This window comes from Salvelinus alpinus, chromosome 10 (assembly GCF_045679555.1).
Source record: "Salvelinus alpinus chromosome 10, SLU_Salpinus.1, whole genome shotgun sequence".
Taxonomy (NCBI): Eukaryota; Metazoa; Chordata; class Actinopteri; order Salmoniformes; family Salmonidae; genus Salvelinus; species Salvelinus alpinus.
In genome coordinates, this window is record NC_092095.1 from 56,426,969 (window position 1) to 56,438,475 (window position 11,507).

The 11,507-nt window shown below is 41.4% G+C and overlaps 1 long non-coding RNA gene across 1 annotated transcript; it reads right to left on the reverse strand.

Annotated features, from left to right (window-relative positions):
• Positions 1-233: 233 nt before the first annotated feature.
• Positions 234-6,246, reverse strand: LOC139532337 (uncharacterized). The gene is made up of 3 exons (XR_011666541.1): positions 5,833-6,246; positions 5,228-5,596; positions 234-4,968 (listed from the first exon to the last, which is right to left on the reverse strand). It is a non-coding gene; the product is annotated as an uncharacterized lncRNA (long non-coding RNA).
• Between the last annotated feature and the right edge of the window lie 5,261 nt (positions 6,247-11,507).

Sequence of the window (11,507 nt, forward strand, 5' to 3'; positions counted from 1 at the left end):
TGGAATTTCGGCCTGTTTTGGTGGGAGGAAGTTTCGGCCTTCCATGGTGACATCACCATGTGGTAAATTAGTTAATAGACCAAGAAGAAAGAGTTCCAAACCTCTCTGCCAATAACATTTTTAGTTTTCCACTCCCAGACAGTGCTAGTAAAGTTTTTTGCCTTAGAAATGACTCTTGCTAAGAAGCTATTTTTGTTTATTTTTGACAATTTTAATTGAAAACAATCACAGGTACTTAAAGGTATACTTCCGTATTTTAGCAATGAAGCCCTTTATCTCTTTCCCCAGAGTTAGATGAACTGCATACCATTTGTATGTCTCTGCATCCTGTATGAAGTCAGTTGGAGGTAGTCTTGTGAGCCAATGGTAACTAGTCTAAGGTATCTACTAGCATGTGCTAACTCTAGTTAGCAATTGCGCTAAGGCCAGTTAATAACTTCCTTCAAACTACACGTAGAGACAAATGGTATCCACGAGTTCATCTGACTATGGGGAAGTAGAAAAGGTATGAAATTGTATGCACTCACGACTGTAAGTCGCTCTGGATAAGTGTCTGCTAAATGACACAAAAAAAAAGAGTCTTATTGCAAAAATACCATAGTATGCCTTAAATGTTACCCAGAAATGATTTGATATTGACATAAAAACGGCTGCATTGAACCTCAGAAGTTTGGGGGCAGAGAAAAAAACGTAAACATTGACAAATTTTGCCATGGGGTGGAGATATTTTTGCAGTTATAAAGCTAATTTCCTGTAATTCTACACATTGAAATGACATGTCATGTTAATGTGATATGAGTGAGAATGACTAACAAAATCAATGAGGCCCCCTTGGAGGTCAGGGACCCTGGTATTTGGCCATGATTACTACAAGTTAAGATAGCTGGCTAGACTAGCTACCAATCTAAACATTGTTAGCTGACATAGTTAATTGAGTGACTGACATAAGAGAAACTGCTGTTGCACAACCACATTTTTAAATTTCAGCTGGTATATTCTACTATTCTTACTCTCAATAATAAGTTGAGACCCGGCTGAGTTCCTTTTCTGGGGGGGATCCATAGGCCCTAAGTGACCACTTAGAAACGGAACTGCAGGAGTGTCAGGCAAGTTTAATCACGTGCACCTTATGATTCTGCTCACCCCAGGACCTTAAGTTACCTGATCAGGATTAGTGGACAGGTTCGCCAATGCATAGGAAACAGAATCGTTCCTTTTGAGAGAATGTTTTACAGGAAAAGGCCAGGATTAAACCCGACCCGTAGTAGCCTGGTTAGCTGAAAAAGACATTGCTCGTTTTGGGGGTCAGAGGTGTAACTGCTTTGATTAGATTGAATCCTGAACTTAAGTTTGTAAGGAACAGTGTCTGGAAAATACATGTCTTTGTAATAGGGTTGTACTAGTACCAAGGTTTTTAAAGTTGAGCCCCAGATAAGATTCAGAACTGTAAAGTGATCTGTTTTCACACTGGTACTGAAGCTAACCAGGTGTCGCTCAATTAAGGTTCCAGGAAGAAGTTTCCCCTAACCACAGATCTATAAATCAGATTACCATACTACCCACATCCTAACTTTAACCACTACGGGGATGACATATCAGACCCTGTATCAGGCAACTTCTACCTACTATAGGAGGTCAAGAGAGGGCAGATTGGTGTATTTCTAGGGGCTGGATTAGATCCGTATCGCGGAAGATCCATGTTTTAGCTCGATTGAAATTTAAAGACAACGTTCCTGAGTTTTCGGAGACTGTATTCACGGTAAACGCCATTGTCTCACGTCAGATGGCGTCAGTCCTCGGCGACGCTCGTCCCTCAACCAATATCAGTGCATGCCGAATCGTCTCCCTATCTGAAGAAAGACAATGCGGTAAACGCTGCATATGTCGGCTCAATCGGAAATTACCTTTACATTTTAACGCGGATCTACCACAATAGGGAATTTATCCAGCCCTTATTCGGAGGGCAGCTAACAAATGTGATTGGTTACGTTAAAGCAAGAAATGTGAATGGGGTTAGAAAACATCCACACTGAGATTTGAACATCAGGGCATCAACAAGATCAGAAGGCGACCTTCTGGTCCCTGTACCTAGTCCATTGCGCCACTAGGGGGAGGCACCAGTCTTTTTACCGCACATATATAAAGCTGTTCAGTCAGTCTGTCAGAATGACAGTAGATTTGGGAATGTGATTGGTTAAATATGTTGGGTTAGAGAACTGAAACCACACTGGGATTCGAACCAGTGCCCTTGTGTGTCGAAACTAATTTTGTACACTCTACCGCAGCGGCCTAAGGCACGGCATCTCAGTGCTAGAGGCGTCACCACAGACCGGGTTTGGCCGTCATTGTAAATAAGAATTTGTTCTTAACTGATTTTTAAAATATGTTTTATTTAAATATCATGTTTTAAATATGTTTTATTTAACTAGGCAAGTCAGTTAATAACCTCTTGAAGCTAGAGGGCAGTATTTCTATGTTTGGAAAAATAACGTTACCAAAGTAAGCTACCTATTTCTCAGGCCCAGATGCTAGAATATGCATATAATTGACAGATTAGGATAGAAAACACTCTAAAGTTTCCAAATCGGTCAGAATATTGTCTGTGAGTATAACAGAACTGATTTTGCAGACGAAAACCTGAGGAAATCCAACCCGGAAGTGCCTCTTATTTTGAAAAATCCCTGTTCCATTGCCTGCCTTTCCTCCATTTAAAGGGATATCAACCATATTCCTTTTCCTATGTCTTGCACAGGGTGTGAACAGTCTTTAGACATAGTTTCAAGCTTTTATTCTGAAAAATGAGTGAGATTTATCAAATCGCGTCAGTGGACTGCCAGATGTCCTTCGATTAGTTCATGCGCGCGAAAGTGGTAGCTCAACATTTTCTTTCTCTCTTGTATTGAATAGTTTACCGTCCGGTTGAAATATGATCGATTATTTATGTTAAAAACAACCTGAGGATTGATTATAAAAAACATTCGACATGTTTCTATGAACTCTACGGATACTATTTGGAATTTTCGTCTGCCCTTCATGACCTGCCTGAGCCTGTGGATTACTGAACATAACGCGCCAACCAAATGGAGGTTTTTGGATATAAAAATAATCTTTATCGAACAAAAGGAACATTTATTGTGTAACTGGGAGTCTCGTGAGTGCAAACATCCGAAGATCATCAAAGGTAAGCGATTAATTTTATTGCTTTTCTGACTTTTGTGACCAATCTAAATTGCTGCTAGCTGTTTGTAATGTTTGTCTAGTGATCGATAAACTCACACAAACGCTTGGATTGCTTTCGCTGTAAAGCATATTTTCAAAATCTGACACGACAGGTGGATTAACAACAAGCTAAACTGTGTTTTGGTATATTGCACTTGTGATTTCATGAAATCAAATATTTTTATATATTTTTTTACATTTGGCCCTCTGCAATTCTGCGGATGTTTACGAAAATGATCCCGCTAAAGGGATCTGTGCGCCAAGAGGTTTTTAAGAACAAATTCTTATTTACAATGACGGCCTAGGAACAGTGGGTTAACTGCCTTGTTCAGGGGCAGAACAACAGATATATACCTTGTCAGCTCAGGGATTCGAACTAGCAACCTTCCGGTTACTAGTCCAATGCTCTAACCACTAAGCTACCTTAAATAAAGGTAAAATAAAACATGTTTTACCACCTAACAAACCTTTTTTTATTTGCCATTCACCTGTAGCTGCAAACTCTGCCTACATCCAACTAATCACATTTATTCTCCCCTCAGAACAAGATCGAAAAAGGAAAACTCCACTGAGCTTTAAACATCAGAGGGCAAGGTGGAGGTACCACCATATTGCTTATAGTGTAGGGGTTAGGGGTCAGTTTGGAATTGGGCATCTATGGGTCCCTTTTGGAAAATGAGCATGCACAATTATTTACATAAAAAGAACCAACCGTACATCTAGTTTTAGAGATTCCGTATTCATTCACAAAATGAGCTTATTTTGTTGCTGTAATTTTTTAAAATTACATGTAATTAAACTATCTGCACTGTTACCAAACACCATCTGCTGTCTTCAATTCTGGTGGTAAATAAATTGATTACGTAAAAAAATATAATCAGCTCTATTTACAATGAATTTACACAGATTATGCTTACATTAGAAGTTGATCAGACACTTGTACAATGAGAGAACTATGGCCACGGTTAGCCCCCTAATCAGACAGGTCTACTGTGGCCTCATCAGTGCAGGTTGGAGTTGAGTATCAGAGGTAGTTCACTAGGGCCGGGATTCAATCCGATCGCAGATTTGGACAATGCACCACTAGGTTTTGGCCTTTCTAGGGAGTTTTTCCTAGCCACCGTGCTTCTACACCTGCATTGCTTGCTGTTTGGGGTTTTAGGCTGGGTTTTAGGAAGGGTTATATTTTAGGAAGGGCTATATAAATACATTTGATTTGATTAAAGGTATTTTCCGATTGAGCAGACATATGCAGGGTATACTGTGAATGTGATCTCTGTGAACTCGTAAATATTGACTTTCAACCGTGCACTGCCGACAAAGCGCGATCAGGAGAGAGAGAGAGAGACTCAACTGGATTGGACTGTAAAACACTAGGGCAAAACTTTGAGAATTGGAACAGGAAATTTGACGTGTAACTGACCAATGAATACTGACAGTAACCCTAGAGTTACAGACGATACTGACCAGAGACAGAGTCGAAGTTGAGGATGTTGTTCATGAGAGCGGTAGAGAGGATGATCTCATCATAGACAGAAACACTGTCTTCCACCAGCCCTGTGTTACCACCCTGAGGACTCGCTGCCAGGATACACAACACTATAACACAGGTACACTGCCTGCTACCAGTCATGTAACACTGCAACAGTAGTGTTGCACACACACTACACTAGAAGACTGGAGAATAATACCCAAGGATCTGAGAAACTTCCTCTGTAGTCTGGGGCCTCAGCAGAACCTCACTGAAACCTGCACAGACAGAGAGAGGAGATCAACACATCGACTCAATACAACAATAACAAGTACATAAACAGTTCCTAACAACCCTACAGAGGAGACAAAGATAGCAAGCTCTTTCCTCCACAATCTCCCTCTGACCGATCTTTCTACATTTTAGTTATTTAGCAGACACTCTTATCCACAGCAACTTACAGTAATGAGTGCATACATTTTCATATTTGTTTGTACTATTTGTTTCTCTCACTCACTCCCTCCCTTTGTTTCTCACCTCTCACGGACTTGAGCCAGTCCACATCAACTGGCATCCAGTATATCTGGGTCAGTGATGGTCCTGCCTGGTATTATCTTGCTGAAGAAGGCCAGGTCCTCTGGAGTTACCCTGGAGAAAGGCCTCCTCTCTGGGGCAGCTGCGGGGGACGGGGTGGGTCTCTCTCCCACAGCATGGAGCTCCCGACAGCAGACGCCACAAGACCCGGGCCTGGGTGTTTGGAACAGGCCGCTGCTGAAGCCTGGGGGTAAAGTTCTGACCACGGCTGGAGGTGAGGCAGTGCTGAGGGGACTCAGCCACCTGAGAGCAGTCCTCAAGACTCAACCTTCTGTGGGGGAGACCAGCCATGGCTGGGGAGAGAGCGGATGCCTAGAGTGGATGGAGAGGGATACTTAGTTAAATTGCAAAGTGTATTATTTGGATGTTTTACATGCACTGACTTTAAGTTTGACAAAGTATTCCTGCAGAACTAAAACCAATCATATAACTACACAATCTAATTGTGTAAATCTAACCACAATCTAATGGTTTAAACACAAACACACACACACAATACAGTAAGCTAGTGCCATGCAACAATGCAATGCTTCCCCTTGTTAACCTACTTTCATTAACATACTGAACCTGTCACTGTAGATCAGTCGCGTTTGTGCTTTTCTTAGCTTCTAAGAATGTGCACCATTGTCATTAGATGGACGACGTTTTCCTTGAATACAACAGCACTGCAACTTTAGATCAGACTTGTTATGACATGGGCTATTATTAGCTACTAACGTTACACGTCAACCACTGAAAAATACAAGATGTGGCTATAGCTAGCTAACATTACTTTGGATAACGTCTGCTAACAACCAATTTGGGAACGTTGTTGGATGCAAGTGTCTCTATTCGTGTCCTATGTCGCAAATATAGCTATCTGTCACAAAGTGCAAGGGCAGATGAAGCTACAACGTCAAGATTGTTGGTCAATCAATTGTTTACATCAGGACAGATAGTTAGGAACCTTGTACGTAAGAACTAGTGGGAGGTCAGGACCGTTTGGCTGAAAACACAGTTCTGGGGAGGTGCAACACAAAAATGTTATTTCTGGTTTTGAACCTTCACAATAAAACCTTATATCTGATAAAAACTCTCCTAAAACTTTAGAATAATATTTTGATTTATTATATAACATTTCAATGGCCACTGGTCTATGCATGATATCTGGGTATAACAAAACAAATCATAACAAAGGCAAGCTTTTATTTTATCAGCAGTTCATTTTCTGAATTTGATAATAAATTAATCCCTAGGCAGACAAGATTGGGTTGCCTACCTCCCACAATGTTAACAATGTTCCATTGCCCTAGGTCTGGGATTTCCTAGACGAATACATAATTTTAAGAAAGTATGATCAACTGTAGAAATAGGAACTCATACAGTGCCCTCCTGAATTATCGGCACCTTATGTATATATGTCTTTAATATGAACAAAAAAGGTTGTGAAAAAATGTCATTGTTGTTTATCAGCTTGATCTTACACTCAAAATATCATATGAATCTAACCTTTAACTGAGTTAAAATTCTTCAAAGAAAAAAATAATCAAGAAATAATTATTTTATTCACAATAATTGTCACCCCTGCATTTAGTACTTTGTGCACCCTCCCTTTACCAAGATAACAGCTCGGAGTCATCTCCTATAATGTTTGATGAGGTGGGAGAACACATAGGAAGGGAAGGGATTTGAGACCATTCCTCTATACAAACACTCTCCAGATCCTTCAGAGTCCTTGGTCCTTGCTTGTGGACTCTCCTCTTGTGGACTCACCCCACAGTTTTTCAATGGGGTTTATGTCCGGGGACTGGGGTGGCCATTGCAAAAGCTTGATTCTATGGTCAGTGAACCATTTTCGTGTGGATTTTGAGCTATTCTTTGGATCGTTGTCCAGCTGGAAGATTCAACAATGACCCAGTTTTAGCTTCCTGGCACAAGTTTTGACCTAAAATCTCCTGGTACTTGATGGGGTCCATGATGCCATATAACCTAACAAGGTTCCCATGGCATTTGGAAGTAAAAGAGTGTGGATTAGGTTATTTTCTGCATGGCCATGGCACTTTTTACGCCAAACCCACCTCTGGTGTTTGTTGCCAAAAATCTATATTTTAGTGTCATCAGATCATAGAACCTGATTCCAATCATAGTTCTAATGATATTTAGCAAACTCCAGCTGCTTACGTTTGTGGTTTGGTGACAGCAGAGGCTTTCTTCTGGCAACCCTTCCAAATAACTTGTCTAATTGTAGTTTTGGAGACTTGATGACACCAAGATGTAACCAAATTCTGCAATTCTCCAACTGTGATCCTTGGAGATTTTTGTTGCCACTTGAACCATCCTTCTCACTGTGCGTGGGGGCAAAATACACTTGCGTCCTCTTCCAGGAAGGTTCATCACAGCTCCAGTTGTTTTACATTTCTTAATTATTGCCCTAATAGTGGAGATGGGTATTTTTTTTTTAAGTTTAACAATCTTTTGTCTCATTTCATTTGTTTGTTCTTTGACCTTTTCTATGTTGATGGATGACTAAGGGAGTTTAGCTTGTGTGTCACCTCATTTATACCCCAGTGAAACAGGAAGTCTTGGATGACCACCTATTTTAAATAGTAAAATCTTAATCAGAATATACATCAATTATATTTTGTTCATAAGAATTTCTAGGAGAGCCAATAATTGTGACACGCCTGTTTTTTAATAAAATATTTTTTTCTTTCAACAATTTTAACTCAATTGAAGGTTAGACTCATATGATATTTTGAGTGTAAGATCAAGCTGATAGACAACAATGACATGTTTTCACAGAATTTCTTGTTCTTATTTACCTAGGGTTCCAATAATTCAGGAGGGCATTGTACACTTCCACTCATTACTTAGCAAATGTGATGGAGTAAGTCTTCATTGTTACCCTTATCTCTCTCCCTTTGACTACACTCATGTCAGTCATACATCATACTACAAAATAGTAAGCTTCAATGGAAAAAATATGATTAGACAAATAATACTATTTATATGAATGATACAGTATGTTACTAAATTTAAATTAAAATGAAATGTTTTTGTAATGATTACATTTTTTATGAAATGTAAAAATAATATATAACAAATAAAAACAAAACAACAGCAAGGTAAAAAAGAAAAGGACACATACACAGATCCAAATTCCTATGACCTTTACGAGTTGTCTATGACCATATACAGGTCATCATATATAGCGGTTGGTCTTTCAGTACATTTTATGAAAATGAATATATATATCTTCAGCATTTCCTAGAAAGTTGGCCATTCAAGTGCATTATGTAATTCTATGGAGGACATCTCATAACCACATTGGAGAACCATTCTTGCTGCCTTTTATTGTGCTATCTGTAGTCTCTTGAGGTCATCAACACCTGCATTACCCCAGACGACAGAAGTTTATTTGACCATGGATGACAGCTTATGAGATTTGTTTTAGAATTTTCTCTATCTATCCCAACGGTATAAGCACTGGTAATATAAGTATATGCTAGAGCACTGAATGCTCTAGCATTCCCTCTGATAGGCTATGTTTGCCATATTACACCTATATCTCCCTGTACATCTATCCAATACTTTCAAGATGTAGGAGTGCTTAGTGTTTATACTGTGTTATGCAGTATGACTTAACAAAAATCAAACAGAGTGAAAAAAATTGTATTCTCTTTTTATTCTTTGTTTTTTCAGTGCATGCAAAAATACAGTATCCCTCCCTGCTCTCTCTCTATTACCCAGTCTACTCATCCATTTTCAAGCTTTCATCCCTTCCCTGCTCTTCTATCACCCTCTCAGTTCCACCTCCAGCTGGCTCCCTCTTTCTTCTTCTCCAGTCTCTTCCTCTCCTCTTTCCTCATCTTTTCTCTCTTCTTCTCCTCCTTTTCTTGAATCTTTCGCTCCATCTCCAGGAACTCAGCTTGAGCTTTCTCTCTCTTTTTCAGCTCCTCAGAACACTTCTTCTCTTTCTTAATCCTGTCTTTCATCATGTCATTATGTATCTTCATCAGCCCCTCTAACCTCTTTTTCTCTGCCTTTTCCTTCTCTTTTCTTTCCTTCTCTCTCTTTTTCTGTTCTAACTTCTCCCTCTTCTTCTCAGCCTTCATGACTTTCTTCTGCTCTTTCTCTCTCTCCTTCATGTCTTTCTCCTCCCTCTTTTTTTGCTCCTCCTGCTTGTGTTTCATCTCCTTTCTCTCTTTCTTGTCATCTTTCAACTTCTTATTTTTCTCTTTTTCCTCCATCTTCAAACACGGGATTTTCTGCATGTGGTTCATGACCAGAAAGCCCACTCTTCCCAGAATGGTCTCTGCTCTCTCTGATGAAACCTTCCCATTGGAGCACTTGGAATGGGCACAGTCCACCTCACTCTTCAATCCCTCCCTCGGGCTCACATCCTTGACGCTCCTCTCTTCACTCTCAATTTCAAGTCTTATCCAACAATCCTAACAGGAAGACATTGACTCTAGATGTAGTATTGTTTCAGTGTTGCACATTCAATACACATTTGAGTAATCAACATACAATGATGGCCTCATGGGGCACCCCATTAGATTTTACAATACCCATAGATGTACTTCCTGAGTCCATACTAAAAGTAATACAAATGTTAACCCTAGTAAGGGGTGATGTTTTATACTATGAGCAAAGAGCAGCAGGGTTGGGGTCAATTCCAGTCAATTCCGGTCAATTCAGGAAGTACTCTAAAATTCAAATTCTCTACAAAGCTTTGAATTGAAATGGAACTGACCCCCAACCCTGTAAAGTAGTAGTGTAAAACAGGACACCTACCATTGCCTCTTCCAGGGTCCAGGGCCTGGGTTCATCATCATCCTCTGACCTGCATATGGAGGCTCCCACTCTAACAGGCGTCTTAGTGACCACGCAGATCAGAGGGGTGGGCAGCTCATCATTGCGGGTTGCCAGAGTTAATTCAGCATCTGGGTCCAGCTGGTGAGCGTGAGTGCAGAGATCCACCTCTTTACTAGTCCCCTTCACTTTCTGATCTGGCTGCTTGTGGTCCTTGTCATGGATGCATGCCAGGCTTGGAGGAAGTGCAAGGACAGGGCATTTATCACCGGTCAGTTCCTCTCTCTTGACAGTGGATGTAACTGCACTTGCCTCTGTGTCAACTGAGCACTCTGTGGTGTTCTCAACGGTCTCCTCTGGCTGTTTGTGGTCAATGTTGTGGGTGCAGGGCAGCCTTAGAAGCAGAGCTGCGGGTGCAGGAGGACTTTTATCAGCCAAAAACTCCTCTTCGAGGACAGTGGACACGGAAGCGGCTGCTTCACTGACAACTGGACACTTGCTGGTACCCTCTACTGCATCCTCTGGCCGTTTGTAGTCATTGTCAAAGACAAGTGGCAGACATGAAGGCAGCACTGAGGGAAGACCTGTAGCTGCTGATGGATCCTCTCTATTAGCAACTGATGCCTTTGCGGCGACTGAGCACTCAGTGGCGCCCTCTTTCGTCTCCTCTGGCTGCTTATGGTCATTGTCCATGTGTGACAAGCTTGGAGGCAGCCTTGGATCAGGGCTTTTATCCAGGTCCTCTCCCTGGACAATGGATGTGCCTACAGTCATCTCTGTGGCAACGGAGGACTCGGTGGCGTCCTCTTTTTCCTCCTTGGTCAGTTTGTGTTCAGAGTCACGGATACATGGCGAGCTTGGAGGCAGTGCTGCAGGGTCAGGAGGGCTTTGATCAGCTGCCATGTCCTCTTTGAGTTGAGTGGACACATCATTGGTTGTTTCACTGGCAACTGGACACTTGTTGGTTCCCTCTACTGCCGCCCCTGGCAGTTTGTAGTCAATGTCAAAGACTGGTGGCAGGCATGGAGGCAGCACTGAAGGAAGAATTCTAGCTGCCCACCGGTTCTTGACAGTGGCTGTACCTGCAGTGGCCACTTTGGCAACTCGGCACTCCGTGGCTGAAACAGCAGGCTGGGAGGTTTCCGGGACATTGAATGAATTGCCAATGAACCGCTGAGCCAGTGGTGGGAGAGAGAAAGGATAGAATCTGTCCTCTTCCTTGATATTAGATATTGCCACTGTAGCAACTGAGACCTCAGTGGTTTCCTCTACTGTCTGCTGTGGTGGAATGGAGTCATTGTTAAAGAAGTGTGGCAGGTATCGATGCAGCATTGAGGAAAGATGTGTATCTGTCGATAAGTCCTCTCTTTTACCAGCAGATACATCTGCAGTGGTCTCTGTGGCAACTGGGCACTCAACAGGGACAAAG